Consider the following 17,053-nt stretch of genomic DNA (forward strand, 5'->3'; position numbering starts at 1 on the left):
TGTAGTCCCAGCAACTCAGGAGGCTGAAATGGGAGGATCCCTTGAGCCCAGAAGTTCAAGGACGCAGTGGACTATGATCATGCCACTGTACTCCAGCCTGGGTGACAGAGCATGATCCTGTCTCTAAAAAATAGAAAATCTAAAAAATAATTGAATAACTTGACAACACCAATTGTTGGTAAAGTTGCTGAGCAATGGGAAGTCTCCTCCATTGCTTGCTGTGTGGATGGGGGTTGATGGGTACCAATCTTTAGAAACAGTTTGATACCACCTAGGAAGTTGACATACATATGACCTAACAAACCCAGGCCTAAGAATACATCTTTTTTTTTTTTTTTTAACTCTTGTTTCCCAGGCTGGAGTGCAATGGTGCAATCTTGGCTCACTTCAACCTCTGCCTTCTGGGTTCAAGCAATTCTCCTGCCTCAGTCTCCCAAGTAACTGGGATTACAGGCACCCATCACCGCATCTGGCTAATTTTTTGTATTTTTAGTAGAGACGGGGTTTCACCATGTTGGCCAGGCTGGTCTCGAACTCCTGACCTCAGATGATCCTCTCGCCTCGGTCTCGCAAAGTGCTGGGATTACAGGTGTAATTACACCATGCGCGGCCAGAATATGTCTTTGAGAAATGGTGTACATTGTGTTAATTGTGCTCACTCAAAGGAAAAAAGAATGGTGCACACCAGCACCAAAATACATCTATAAGTATGTATGTTCATAAAAGCATTTTCCGCAATAGGCCCAAACTGGAAACAACCCAAATGTCCACCAATATTAGAACTGATTTTTCCAAGTGTGATTTAGTCCTATAATGGAATACTTTACAGTAATGAAAATGAACAAACTCAGCTATGTGCCACAATTTGGATGACTCCCATAAATATAACATTGAGCAAAAGAAGAAACAACAAAATTCATAAAGTATGACTTCATTCAAATAGTGTTCATAAATAGGAAAATAAACTATCTTATTTGGAAATGTATCCACAGATGATAAAATTTTTTAAAATGCAAATAAACTGTTACAAAAGTCAGATTGAATGACTTCTAATAGGTAGGGAGGCAGCACTAATTAAGTATGTGAAAGGAAAATAAATCTTGGGACCCCAAAATCACTAAACTAAAGGGAAAAGTCAAGCTGAGAACTGCTTAGGGAAAAACCTGCCTCCCATTCTATTCCAAGTCATCCCCCTGCTCACTGAGACAAATGCATATCTGATTGCTTCCTTTGGAAAGGCTAATCAGAAACTCAAAAAAATGCAATCCTTTTTCTCTTATCTACCTATGACCTGGAAGCCCCCTCCCTGCTTAGAGTTGTCCCATGATTCTGGACTGAACCAATATATATCTTTTTTTTTTTTTTTTTTTTTTTTGAGACGGAGTCTCGCTCTGTCACCCAGGCTGGAGTGCAGTGGCCGGATCTCAGCTCACTACAAGCTCCGCCTCCTGGGTTTACACCATTCTCCTGCCTCAGCCTCCTGAGTAGCTGGGACTACAGGCGCCCGCCACCTCCCCCGGCTAGTTTTTTGTATTTTAGTAGAGATGGGGTTTCACCGTGTTGGCCAGGATGGTCTCGATCTCCTGACCGCGTGATCTACCCGTCTCGGCCTCCCAAAGTGCTGGGATTACAGGCTTGAGCCACCACGCCCGGCCTATACATCTTACATATATTGATTGATGTGTCACATCTCTCTAAATTATATAAAATCAAGCTATACCCTGACCACCTTAGGCACATATTGTCAGAACGTCCTGAGGCTGTGTCAGGGTTGTGTATCCTTAATTTTGGCAAAATAAACTTCCTAAATTGACTGAGACCTATCTCAGATATTTGGGGTTCACAAGTAGGAGCCCCCACTTTTGCCCTTTGGGTGGTAGCAATGTTCTGTTTCTTGACCTAGGCAGTACTGAAATGATTGTGTGTGTGTGTGTTTTAGCACTTTAGGTACATTGTATAGCACAATAAAAGAAGAACAAAAGAAATAGGGCCAGATGCCGTGGTTCACACTTGCAATCGCAGCACTTTGGGAGGCTGAGGCGGGCAAATCACTTGAGGTCAGGAGTTTGTGACCAGCTGGCCAACATGGTGAAACCCCATCTCTACTAAAAATACAAATATTAGCTGGACATGGTGGCGGGTGCCTGTAGTCCCAGCTATTTGGAGGCTAAAGCACAAGAATCACGTGAACCTGGGAGTCAGAGGTTGCAGTGAGCCAAGATTGTGCCACTGCACTCCAGCCTGGGAGACAGAGTGATAGTCTATTAAAAAAAAAAAAAAAAAAGGTAAAAAGATCTATTTCTTAAATTAGAATATAAATAAAGCACAGCCATACTTGACTTAGAAAAATAATAGAGCACAGGCAGTCATTGTGCTCTTTTAATTTTTTAATTTACAGCTTTTAACCTGAAGTGCTTAAACAGGAAGGTCCTAGAGAGCTTTTTATCTGAACAGCTGTGTGAAGTGTTTGGCCCTGCCATCTTTTCCCTTGCCATCCATGCCTTTTGCTCCGGGACCAGGGAATTTGACAGAGAATGTCAGTGGATGGTCAGGGTCAGAGCTGAGGAGACACTGGACATAAGGTGTGCTCATAACACTACCTGAGCAAACAGCTCAGCATGAGAGGAGGCCGAAGTGAGCTAAGACTCCACTCATTCACAAAGGTGAAGCCAAATCAAACAGCTTGGCAAATCACAGCAGCTTGCTCAGATACTTGTTCTTTCCTTTATTAAACAAATATTTATTGGACACTTATCGGATGTTAAATTTGCCATAGGCCCTGGGAATATAAAGGTGAAGTTTTTTTCCTGGAGGGATATTACTTTATAACGGAGGAATGACCCAGTAAGTGAATACATTATAACGAAAGGTTAGATAGTAAGTGGTCTGAAGAGAAATAAAGGCAAGGAGATAGTGACCAGTTGCTCGCCTATTTTAGATGGACTGATCAGGAAAGACCTCTCTGAGATGGTGGCATTTGGGCAGAGACTTGTATGAAGAGAGGCAACAGAGATGCGAGGTAGAAAAAGCAAGCACGAAGGCCCTGAGGTCAGAGCAAGCTTGGTGTGTTCAAGGATCAGCTAGAGATCCACTGTGGCCAGAGCAAAGTAATGAAGGGAAGGTGAAATTAGAGAGGCCAGCAGTGGTCAAATCCAGTAGGATCTTGTGAGCTATGGATTTTATTCTCTGTGTGCCACTGGAGTGCCAGCCAGGCTCTAACTTGCTTGATCGTGTTGAGAACTGCTATCAGCTCTCTGGGCTTTCCAGGTGTTTGATGCAGACTCATGGTCTCCTGAAGTACTTTGGGAAGTTCTTTGGAGGCACCTCCCTATGCACCACATCTTCCCCCAACTGGAGATATCTCGCCTGTATCTCCCTTGGTGTAGGTTAGTACTCCTGACTGCTCCCTTCTCCCAGAGCTTCTCAGTATCCCTCCTGCCTCTTTCACCTGAGCTCACCTCTCCATGCAGTGCTCCCTTGATCTCTCTGTTCTTTTCTTTTCTCTCTCTTTCTCTCTTTCTCGCGCGCACGCACATTTCTGCATGTGTACACACTCTCTCACTCACCATCCTTATCTGGGTCACAGCAATTGTTCAGCATCCTCTATCAGCAGATGGAGATGGCTCCCTATTCAGCACCTTCGCCTCTCTCCTCCACTAGAACAGAGAACCAGCCCCAGCCTCTAAATATGGGTGCCCCTGCATCCACCAACTGCAAAAGACATTTAACCAGCTCACAGAGAGACTAAAAAGCCCCTTTCCTTGAGCCAATGTTTCTCAGCTCAACAATATTGACATTTGGGGCATTTATTTTGTTATTGCAGGGGACTATCACATGCATTTGAGGATGTTTAGCAGCACTGTGGTCTGAATGTCGGTGTCCGCCCAAAATTCGTATGTTGGAACCTAATACCCAATGTTTAGTACTAAGAGTGGGGTCTTTGGGAAGTGATTAGGTCGTGAGGGCTCTACCCTTATGAATGGGATTCATGCCTTTATAAAAGAGGCTTGAGGGAGCATGCTTGTCCCTTTCACCACATGAGGATGCAGCAGCAAGGCACCAACTCTGAGGCATAGAGCAGTCCTCACCAGACACCAAACCTGCCAGCACCTTGATCTCGGACTTTCCAGCCTCCAGAACTGTGAATAGTAAATTTCTGGTTTTTAGAAATTACCCATTTCGGCCAGGCGTGGTGGCTCAAGCCTGTAATCCCAGCACTTTGGGAGGCCGAGGTGGGCGGATCACGAGGTCAGGGGATCGAGACCATCTTGGCTAACACGGTGAAACCCCGTCTCTACTAAAAATACAAAAAATTAGCCGAGCGTGGTGGCAGGAGCCTGTAGTCCCAGTTACTCGGGAGGCTGAGGCAGGAGAATGGCGTGAACCCGGGAGGCGGAGCTTGCAGTGAGCTGAGATCGCGCCACTGCACTCCAGCCTGGGTGACAGAGCGAGACTCCGTCTCAAAAAAAGAAATTACCCATTTCAAGATATTTTGTTGCAGCAGCCCAAACAGACTAAGACAAGCAGGATTTCTGGCCACTAGCCAATAGACGCCAGCAGCAGCCCCCAAGCTGGGACAACCCAAAATGTCTCCAGACATTGCCAACTGTCCCCTGTGAGGCAAAAAAAAAATCACCTTAATGGACAAGTCACTTCAGCCCTGGGCTGAAAGTGAGGGAAATCCTGCTTCCCTGTGGGAATGGGGCATGGAGCTCAAAGCTCAAGGCAACAGCTTCCTCCTCATCAATCTCTAATTCCACCTTGGGCTTTCCAACATCTTTTATACCCTCACGTGGCAAAGGCTCAAGGGTTGCAATACCTGCTTTCAAAAGCCCTTTTTCCAATACTAGAACAGACCCCTGCCATCTCCGTGGGAAACATGAGAGTATTTGGAACCTGGAGTTCTGGCACCTCAATCAAAACTGAGACATAAATTATCCCATTCTCTCATCTATTATGCTATCATTTTTTGTGAAAGAGAAACAGGGGCACACATACATATCACATATGTATTTGCTAGTACAGTCTCTGCATAGAGCATCTTTGGGAAGACTCACAAGAGTCTTGAATGATAATATTTGTTTTTTTTTTTTTTTCTGAGGTATTTTTTTCTAGGTGACTGGACAAGCAAAGATAGACTTTTCACTTTTATAACTTTTGAATTTGAAACCATTTTACCTTTAAAAGATAAAAAGAGCCAATAATTCAAAAAAATAAAAGAAAGAAGGAAAGAAACCCCAGTTTTAGGACCTTGTAAGGAGGGGCAGGATTGCATACGAAAAAAGCCCATATGGGCTTTATTTATTATTAGAAGGCAAGAAGGTCCAGCTGCTCTGTGGCCCAAGACTGTCCTGGGGTTAAAAACTGAAGCAGATAAAAACAATTTGTGTAATTGTTATACAGATACCTCAGGTCTGTGAGATTCTGCCTCTGAAGAATCGATTTAAAAACTGATTATTCCTACCTGACAGCTACAAAATCAATGTCCTCCCTCCCTCCTTCCCTTCCTTTCTTGCTTCCTTCCCTCCTTCCCTCCATCCCTCCCTCCTTCCTTCACCTCCTTCCCTCTCTCCCTGCCTCTCTCTCTCTTTCCCTCCCTCCCTCCCTTCATTCCTTCCTTCCTTTCTCTCTCTGTCTCTGTCTCTCTCTCTCTTTCAGTATTCAAATGCGCACTATGTGCCAAGCACTGTCCCAGGAGCTGAGGATACAGCAGTGACCAAAACAAAACCCCTGGCCTTCACACATTCCAATGCAGGGAGAGGACAGAAAATGCAGAATAAGTAAATTACACAGTGAGAGAGTGAGAAATGCTAAATAGAAAAATAAAATAAGAAGAATAAAAAATAAGAAGGTGACTGTTGAACAAACTCCTGAAGGTGCTGAGGATTTTCGGACTTGCACACAGGGCCTCATACTCAGAAGAGACCTACACTTGGTTTGATTCTTTGCTGTCACCATCTTGACATTCCTAATGATTTTTTAACAAGAAGCCCCACATTTTCACTATACACTGGGTCCTGCATATTCTGTAGCCGGCCCTGATTTCTGATAACTCAGGGATGAGCCTTTCAGGCAAAAGGAACAGCGTGAACATACCTGTTGGTGGGGTTAGGACAGTAAGGCGGGTGATGTGCACACAGCATAAGGCCATCCTCAGGCTGGGCTTCCCTGGGTGAGATGCAAAACAAGCTGTGAAAACAGGAGTGATCCTACATATGTTTTAAAAGGACCACTCTGGATTTTTCTTGAGAATAGGCTCCAGGTGGGGAAGAATGAAATCAAGGAAATCAATTAAGAGGCTGATGAAATAATCCAAATGAGACCTGGCTCAGCCCCAGGTGTTGAGTGAAGGCAATGAGAGGTGGTCAAATTCTGGATGCAATCAGAAGGCACGGTTGACAGGATTTGCCAGATTCTTCTATAGGCTAAGAGAGATTCTTCTATAGGCTAAGAGAGTAAAAGAAGAGTCAAGGATGGCTCTAATGTTGGCCTGAGGAACTGATAGGCACGAGTTGCTATTTTGAAACGCAGAAGACTGTGAGAGAAGGAAGTTTTTCAGCGAAGATGAGAAATTTATTTTTGAATTTTTAAGTTTAAGATAAACTATTTCACCTCTAAGAGGAGATGTCCAATAAGTAATTGAGAATCTGTGTCATGAGTTTGTGGGGGAAGTCTGTATTGACAATACGTATATAGGGGTCATTAGCTCACACAGATGATATCTAAAGTCATGGCAGTAAATGAATCATCATGCAAGTATGTAGACAGAAAAGAAGGTCAAGGTCTGAGTTCTGAGATACACCATAGTAGAGGATGAACATGGGGGGGACCAGCAAGGGAAGGCTCCAAAGGTATGCTTTATATAGAAAAGTTACCATCCTAATGTAGACTAATTGAGAACATTTTTTGATATATCAAAAAATAAGAGACATACAGCACTACAAACGCATACAGTTTTGACATCAGCCCAGGCTTTGCTCAGAGCTCCCAATTCGAACAACTCATTAGCAGATCTTGTAACTGGCTAGCAGAAGAGCAATGAAGCCCAAGCCATGAAAATTGTGATGATATGATGATGATGATGATGATGATGATGATGATGATTAATTTTTTTATAACAGAGAGAAAGGCTAGACTTATGGGGTGACCAACAATGCTGGTTTATCCAAGAAGGGGATTCCTAGGACGCAGGGCTGTCAGTGCTAAACCAGGTAAGGCATAGGCAAACTGGAATGAGTTGGTCAATCCAATTTAATGTCAGTCCTTCACTCAAATCTAGCCCTCTCAGTTAATTAACTTGTATTTTCTCATCCATAAAAGTAGGAGTGACACAGAGTTGTTATTAAAATAAAATAAAGGGGCCAGGCGTGGTGGCTCAAGCCTGTAATCCCAGCACTTTGGGAGGCCGAGACGGGCGGATCACGAGGTCAGGAGATCGAGACCATCCTGGCTAACACGGTGAAACCCCGTCTCTACTAAAATACAAAAAAAACTAGCCGGGCGAGGTGGTGGTCACCTGTAGTCCCAGCCACTCGGGAGGCTGAGGCAGGAGAATGGCGTGAACCCGGGAGGCGGGGCTTGCAGTGAGCTGAGATCCGGCCACTGCACTCCAGCCTGGGCAACAGAGTGAGACTCTGTCTCAAAAATAAAATAAAATAAAATAAAATAAAATAAAATAAAATAAAATAAAATAAAATAAAAGAAAGAAAGAAAATTGCCCATCAGAATGCCTGACACTTACTTAGTAGGTGCTCAATAAATTATGGCTATTATTAGAAGAAAAGTACTCTGTGTACCTCAGTACACCCTATGTACACCATTGGATTATGGCAAGCAAAATATTGGCCTGGCACAGTGTCTCACACCGGTAATCCCAGCATAGGCTAGGAGGCCAAGGCAGGCAGATCACTGGAGGTCAGGAGTTCAAGACCAGCCTGGCCAACATGGTGAAACCCCGTCTCTACTAAAAATACAAAAATTAGCCAGGCATGGTAGCATGTGCCTATAGTTCCAGCTACTCAGCAGCCTGAGGCAAGAGAATTGCTTGAACCCAGGAGGCAGAGGTTGCAGTGAGCAGAGATGATGGCGCCACTGCACTCCAGCTTGGGCAACAGAGTGAGACTCCATCTCAAAAACAAAAAAATTAGAGTTCACAATTATGATCTTGAGTTACTAAAGAACATTAAACTATGACTGTTATATTCCTGTATAGCAATATTATCCATTAAGATGTGTGGGAGTCATGATATTAGGCATGAAATAAGGAGAGGAAGCTCAACACAATATTTGGTCCTACTATAAATAGTATTTACACTGCAACAATAGCTACACTAGTTATTGAATTACAAGTTATAGAATTGAATTATAGACAAATTATGGAGAAATTAACAATAGTTTCAGAACATAGTGTAAATATTATTAATCTGTATATTGTGAAAGTACAGCTATAGTTGACAGAGGTAGCAAAGTGGAAATGGGATAAAGAAGGACAAAAACAGTAGAAGCATCAAGAGCCAACATGGGGAATTAAGAAATGCAGTCTCTTGTTCGCGGAATAAGAAGTTGAAGTTGAATTGTGTTGCTTAAAGATGCCCTAATTCCAAGTGGAGAAACTGAGAAGGGTAATAGAACCATTTTGGAGGGTGGGAAAATCAGATGAGAGAGACACAGAGAGAGAGAGAGAGAGAGAGAGAGAGAAAGGGGAGAAAGGGAGGGAGAGGGAGGGATAGAGAGACATCACATCTCCCTCCCTTTCTCTCTCCTTGTCTCTCTCTCATCTGATTTTAAACACATGCATTAATTCTATTTATGAAATTGTAAAAATAAAAACAGAAAGGATGTGAAAGTGACTGCAAATTCAAAATAATTAAAAGAAAGAATATTTGGATGCATAAAGGCATTTGGCTTTTCAGAAAATGGAGTTATTACATACCCACTCCTTGAGTATGTAAGAACACCAAGATCTTAATCCACCCAGTTTCCCTTTCACTCTGAAGCTGAACCACTCTTTATAGACACTGAAAATTGGATTCCTGTACCTCAATTGCACTTTATTTACATAAAGAGTAGGTACTCAATCAACCCCTAAGTACACCACCATTTTTTATGAAATCAGGCTTCCACCTGGGATAATAGCTCTAAGATATTTATTGCCTAACTTTCAAAGCTGTGCATTATTCTATATACAGGGTGTTCCTGTCCAACTTGGCTTCCATAAGAACTTCAATCAAATTAACAGACCACATTCAAATTTGTCAATTGTCCTAATAGCTATTATAGGTTCAGGATCATACATAATGTATAGTTGTCAGCTCTCTTTAGTTTCCTTCAACCTGGACCAGTTCCTGAGTCTTACCTTATTTCTATGATCTTGATATTTTTAAAAAGAGCAGGTTACTCACTTTGTAGAAAGTCCATCAATTTGGGTTTGTTTAGTATTTCTTCATAATTACATTTAAGTTATACAATTTTTGGCAGAAATACCCCAAAAGTGATGCTATGTTCTAATGCCATCCTATTAGGACATACACAATATCCATTTATGCTGTGATGTTTTAACTTTTATAAGATAGTGTCTGACTCCTCTATTGTAAAATTAACTATTAAGTTTTCGTATTAATATGTAGTCTGTGGAGATAACTTTGGAATTACGTAAATATTCTATTCCTTATCAAATGTTCACCTACGAGTTTTAGGATCCACTGGTGAGTCTTTCTTGAATCAGTTTTTACTATAATGATTGCAAAATGATCCTAGCTCTATCATTTCTTCCATGCTTATTAGTTGGCATCTCACTACAAGGTAGAGTTTTCCGTGCTGCCCCAGTTATTTATTTATTCATGCATTTATTCATATCAGCATGGACTTGTGGATTTCTATTTTATTCAGTGGATTGTATCTGTTATTAGCATTATTTGTTTTGATGCTTAAATTATCCCAGATTTGGTCAGTGGAAACTTCATTAAGTTGGTTTCTGTGTTCTTATGAATAAAAGGAATAATAATACCCCTTATTATTCTTCAAGCAATTTTTACTTTCTGGCACTAAAAATATCCTTCAGGCTCATCTTGTACTTGTTTGTTCCATATCTGGAATCAGCAATTTATTCAAGGATCCTTGGCTCCTTTTAGTAGAAAATAGTATTTAGAAACCAAGATCTGGGCACTACACATGCTCATGGCTACTGGGATATTATTGCTTCTAGGCCTTCACAAGAGACAGAACTAGAAATATATGAACACACACACAGCCTAGATTTTTTTTTATGTCAGTCTGTCAAAGCCATTTTCAAAACCATGAGCTCACACCAATATTTCCAATCCTTAACTAACACTCCAGGGTTTTTTCCAGCCTTTGCTTTTTCATGTTTGTAATCCTTTCTCAGATGGTGAGAAATCTGGATTCCTTTTACTCTCAATATATTTACTTTTTCAGTCAATCCTCTAGTATGTAACTAACCTCTTGGCCTCTCAGCGTGTCCCTTTAGCTAACCCCAATTATACTGGCTGCACCATCAGCCCCAATCCCACCAAACACACTAACTCAACAGTTCAATCCTCAGCCCAGCAGTCCTGGCCACACTGGCTGATTCTGTGGCACTGGAGCCACCAATCATGCCAGCTGAAGGCTCAGCCCCAACTCTGCTGACCATGTTGACTGCACCAATCCAAAAACTAGGTTTTTAAAACCCAAATAGTCTTGCCATAATTAAAATAGTCTATTACAAAAGAAGGAAAAGACATCAGTGGAACAGAATAGATAATCCAGAAATAGACCTAAATATGCATGGCATTTCAGTTCATAATAAAGGCACCATTTCCAACCAGTGGATTTATATGTAATCTAATCGGTGGGGTAAATAAAATAGTGTGGGGTTAACTGAAAGATTGTTAGGGAAAGAAAAGATGAATGTGTAGCACTATTTACACTGAAATTAATTATAATTGTATCAAAAATTTTGTATAAAATAAATCCATACAATTTCTGAATAAAGCATGAATTAATTTATTTAAGATTCTGGAATGAAAAAGGCCTTTCCAAGAAGAACACCAAGACAGAAATTTGACACATTGAATCACACAAAATTTATTTTCTCTTTGACCAAAAATAAATCAATAAAGCCAAAAAATCATCGACAAATTGGAGAAAGACATTTTCAGTACAGGAAAGCAAACAACTAATGTCCGTAATTTACACAAAGTTTTATACTGGTAAACCAAGTAACAGATAAACTCAAATAACAAATGCAAAATGCCAGTAAACTTCTGTTCCTTATAAATTACACAGTCTGGTCAGGCACAGTGGCTTATGCCGATAATCCCAGCACTTTGGAAGGCCGAGGCAGGCAGATCACTTGAGGCTAGGAGTTTGAGACCAGCCTGGCCAATGTAGCAAAACCCCATCTCTACTAAAAACACAAAAATTAGCCAGGCATTGTGGTTCATGCCTGTAGTCTCAGCTACTCAGGAGGCTGAGGCAGGAGACTCGCTTAAGCCCAGGAGGCGGAGGTTGCAGTAAGCCAAGATCGTACCACTGCACTCCAGCCTGGGTGATGGAGTGAAACTGTCTCAACAACAACAAAAATAAATAAAATTAAAAAATAAATTACACAGTCTAAGGTATTACATTATAGCAGCACAAAACAGGCTGAAAGAGTCACAATCTGTGATAATCTTATTGTTTTTATTGACAGGCTCCCTTGTTAAAATATAAGTTATATTAGTACCTGGCACCCAAGAGCACTTAAAAAATGTTTATTAAATTAATGTTAAATGAGAGGATCCTGGAAAAGTAGTTTGAGGCTAGACTAGTAAGGATCTTGAAATGCCATTATTTGAGAGTTTGGACTTCATTCTAAAGGCATTGGTCACAGTCATCAAAGAAGATATCTGCTCTAGAAAAATAACTGTAATGGTGGTTGGTGATGAATTTTAAAGGGAGAGCCAGTTAAAAGGTTACTGTGGCCAGGCATGGTGGCTCATGTCTGTCGTCCCAGCACTTTGGGAGGCTGAGGCAGGTGGATTGCTTGAGCCCAGGAGTTAAGAGACCAGCCTGCCCAACGTGGTAAGACCCAATCTCTACAAAAATTAACATTTAAAAAACTAGCGAAATGTGGTGGCACACAACTATAGTCCCGGCTACTCAGGAAGCTGATGCAGGATGATCACTTCAGCCTGGGAGGTCAAAGCTTCAGTGAGCCATGATCACATCACTGCACTCCAACCTGGGCAACAGAGCAAGACCCTGTCTCGAAAAAGAAAAAAAGTTTTGGTAATTGCTCAGGTCAGAGGAGACTTCAGCCTGAACTAGGGCAAAGGGACTAGAAGAGAAACTGTTTTGATGTGCTATCAACACAAACTGGTAATAACTAAAACCTCTATTTATTAAGTGCCTATAGTAGGCCCAGACTCTGTACTATCTTCACAATGGCCAAGTAAGATTGGTGTTAATATACCAATTTTGCAAATAAAAAGGCAAAACAAGTTGCAGAGAACTTAAGTTCCCCCAAAGTCACACAGCTAAGTAAGTGGCTCTTCCGGATTCCACTGCAGGGCTATCTCATTCCCAAGTCCAGGGAATGAAGGAAAAGGAGTGATGCTAAGTTTCCAGCTAATGTAATTACTCAGATTATTTCCTTCACTGAAATATGTAAAGGTTTTATTGGAATTGTAATGAATGTGGCTTTGGACATGCTGTGTATGAGAATCCTGTAATACAGTAGGTGTTTCTGCATGAAACAGAAACTGACTCTGGCTACCTTGCGGAATAGGATAACTCTTGGAAGGCTATCAGGGCTCACACAGTCAGTCAGGCTGGAGGTACAGGCTTCATAAAAAGGCCAAGAAGTCAGAGAGTTCCAGATGGCTAGGCAACGGAAAGAAGTCACATATGTATTCATTTCACAAATAGCTACTGAGTGTCTGTGATGGTTAATACTGAGTGTCAACTTGACTGGATTGAAGGATGCAATATTGATCCTGGGTGTGCCTGTGAGGGTGTTGCCAAAAGAGATGAACATTTGAGTCTGTGGGCTGGGGAAGGCAGACCTACCCTTAATCAGGTGGGCACCATCTAATCAGCTGCCAGAGAATATGAAGTAGGCAGAAAAACGTGAAGAGAGCAGACAGGCCTAGCCTCCCAGCCTACATCTTTCTCCCGTGCTGGATGCTTCCTGCCCTTGAACACTGGACTCCAAGTTCTTCAGTTTTGGGACTTGGACTGGCTCTCCTCTCCTTGCTCCTCAGCTTGCAGACAGCCTATTGAGGGACCTTGTGATGGTGTAAATTAATACTTAATAAACTCCCCTAGTTCTGTCCTTCTAAGAGAACCCTGACTAATACAGTGTCTACTGTATGCCAGGCATTTAAGAGCAATAGGGATACAGTAATAAACACTATATCTCCATCTTCATGTAACTTACTATTGAATAGGAAAGCCAGATAATAAAACAAATAAATTAAATAAAAAATACAAAATAGTAGTAAATTTTACTTATTACCAAAAATGGTAGTAAATAAAACAAGGAAGGGGAATAAAGAGTACCTTGAGAAGAGGGAGGCTGTAATTTTTAATGGAGTAATCAGAAAAGACTCTGAGAGGGATCTGGTCTTCCCACTGCTGCCACCATAATGAATGGAGATCTCCAAATGTCCCCATGTTGCTGTTAATTCTCTCAAGAATCTGAGTGAGTCCTGGGAGCAAGCATCTGACTGGCAAAGCTGAAGGCACATGCCCACCCCCTTAGTTCCTCTGAAGTGAAGGAGAGGGAGAACTAGCCCTTTAACTTTTTTACAGTAGGTACCTACTTTCAAACAACATATTTTAAAATAAGAGATTTTCCTAAAAACAGAAGGACATTTGGACTCTAGACAACCAAAACAATCACGTAAATGGGGGAAATCATTAAGGGAGAGTCAAAGAAAAGACTCATAGAAGAATGAGGGGGAAAAAATAGAGGCTAGGACTCTGGAGAGCCTTGAAAACATTTTAAGAGGCAGGGAGGCAAAAAGGGACCAGCAAAGAAGGCAAGAAAGAAAACAATCAGGACATAGCAACGTCTGAGAATCCAAGGATAGAAAGCGTTTACAAGGCAAATGGTGACCTTTGAGAGAGCAGTGTGAGATGACGTGTGGAAGCACAAGCCAGATTGTAAATGGAAAAGGAATTAATGGTGAGTGAAGTTAAGTACAGAGTAATTTCTGAGCCAGTGTTACACATCCATAACTTATATTGTTGTAATAGTGTTGCGGAATCAGGAGGACCAGAGAGAGACCTTGGGGTGTATACAAGAGGATATCTACGTGCATTCAGACCCAGCGGACTTAACATCCAAAGATTGGGCCCAGAACAAAGACAGCACTTGACTTTTATACACACTTCAGAAAGGGGTGGGCTAGCTTGAAGCAGGCTTACAGTGGTGTGAAAGCAGGGATACAGAGGCAAGACAAAGACAGTTAATCAAATTTTAACAGGTTCATAACTCAGGATTACACATGACCATGGCTATGCAACCCAGATGTCCATTATCTAAGTTTGCCTAGTGCCTAGCACAGCTTATTCCATGGCCTTCACTATGGCATCCAGGAGATCTGCTCAGTTTATGAACTTCACTCCACTGATTAGATAAAACAGAAGACTTGAAGTCACCAGTTACAGAGAACAGGAATTTATAAACTCATATCATAAAACAAAGGAAAATTTGTTTTTCTTCTCCCTGCATGGAGGGAGTGCTGGGAGAGTTTCCAGAGCACATTCCTTTGCGTCCTGGCTCCTTAGATAGTATTACCAAGACTTTACCTGGGTCTGGGCTGTGCCTGTTGCTGCCTCTAGAACAAGTCAGCCTAATGCAGGAAAGCTTATTTCTCTTTTTAATTTTATTTTTCTTTCTTTAATTTCCCGCCTCAATAGGACTTGCAAAATATATTATCCTGAGACAAAAGGGCAGGACTTTTGTGTAGCACTTTGTCCTCACTTCACTTCAACTTCACAATAACTTTGTGAGAAAGGTCTTATTCCCACTTAGTGAGATAGAGGAAAATGATATCCAATATTCAGTGTGGGAGACGACTGTAACTCTCTTCCTGGAATGCATCTTGTTGATAGAGATCAAAACCTAGAAATTCCTCTGCAAAGGAATTCAGTGAAAGAAAAAAAAAGTCATAAGCATGTACACATATTTATCTACAAGGTTGTACACTGCAATAGGAAAGAAGTGAAAGCAAGCTAACTCCAACAAGAGAGGATTGGTGCATCCATGCTATGAAAAGACACGCACTGATTGCCAAATAATGTTGCAGCATGAACCATTCAAGAAATGAAAAGCGTCCTATGTGAAAAAAATACAGAGTGGATGACAGGAGCTTTCTAGTCCACAACATATTTAGGTTTCCAGTTGCAAATCAATAAAGTGACATTCTGGTCTATGTATTAAAAAAAAAAAAACCGAAAAGAAATGAAAAGCAAAAAAATGGTTTACATTTTACGAAGTAAACAGACCACAAAACAGAATATACAGTATGATTCCATTGTGTGTATGCAATTTTTTTTGTGGGCTTTTCTGTATTTCAAAAAATTCTAATATAAAGGAATACTGCTTTTGTAATAAGATTTCTAAAAGAAGGTCCTGAGTGATTAAATACTTGTCTGTGGTCCGAGATAACTGGCAAAGGAGAGGCCAAATTCTTTTTTTTTTTTTTTTTTTTTTTTTTGAGATTGCAGTCTTTGGTGTAAAATGAGGGTGCAAGGTGCATCCCCGCTCCTGGTTTTTGAATCATCCCTTCCGCCACTTCGGAATGACTTTTCTTACGTAGAACAGCCAGCAAGTGGAGAAACTTACCTCAGTAATGCCAAACTGTCTCCCTAACTTACTTCCTTTCAATGTTCAAGCAAAACAAAACCCTCTCTACATCCAACATGACAGAAACCTTTCTTGTATTTAAGAAGAAAGTATGAGAATGGTTGGAAATTGCTGAAACAGCAACAGTAAAGATTTAATGAGCTCTCAAAGTACTTCTAGATGTGCAAATATGACAACCCAATACAAAGAAACACACACACAACCTAGCCTTCAAAAATCTAGATTTCTGCCTTTCCACACCTAAACTTGGAATCATTCGGGTGGGTTCCTAAGCACACTCTCTTGGAGGTGACGAATCCTCCAAAGAGGAGATAGGGGAGGGACAGGTGTGGCAATCTTCGGAAGGATGAGGGATGTCCAGAGGAGAGGTGGCCGGAGGGCGCACTTAAGACGCGCGGAAACTGGAACCGTGCCTTCTGCAGTCAGTTCCTTCGGCTTTTCCGGCATTCAGAAGCAAGTTCTACTCCTTCAGCCCGACTGTATCTGCAGGTCTCACGCAAGCCCAAGACCCCTACCCCTCCTCCCCCGGCCTCGAGCCCCGCCCCGGACGCTGGACCCGAGGGCGTATCACATCAAAGGTCTGGGTCGCGAAGGCAGAGATTCCATGTGCCGCAGAAAAAAACTCTACGTAGACAATTGGGAGACTCCCTTTAAAAAAACAAAACTCCGGGACCACGCTACTCCGCGCGCAGGGGGCGTGGGTACGGCCCACCACGCGGGCAGGGCTCGGTCCCAGCTCTCTGCAAAACTAACAATATCTGTTAGGCCCTAAACAAAAAGGCCCTAACAGCGCTACATCCATTCACGTCGGGAGTGTGGCAACCTGGGACACCCAGCGTCTCCCACGCCCCAGCTACGCGCCTCCGGGACACACCAATTGGGGCGCGGCTACTTTCGCGCACGCGCCATGCATGGCCGTGCTTCGCCCTTACCGCAGAGAGCCTAAAACCGCTACGGTGGCTCTGCTGGGGATAAATTATTCACGTCCCACTGTTGTGCAAACCCAATCCGGGAGGTATGACCTGGCTGGGACAGTGTAGGAAGACGGCCACGAAGGCACTGGGGATAGTGGATATATGTATTTGAGAATGGGAGGAGTAAATCTCTGGGCCACCATGAGCAGGAAGAAAATGCAACGTCCACCTCCCAACCAGTGGCCCGAAGTTGGCAACTTAAGAGAGCGCGCGCCAGCGCTGG

Source organism: Macaca mulatta, chromosome 1, assembly GCF_049350105.2.
Source record: "Macaca mulatta isolate MMU2019108-1 chromosome 1, T2T-MMU8v2.0, whole genome shotgun sequence".
Classification (NCBI taxonomy): Eukaryota; Metazoa; Chordata; class Mammalia; order Primates; family Cercopithecidae; genus Macaca; species Macaca mulatta.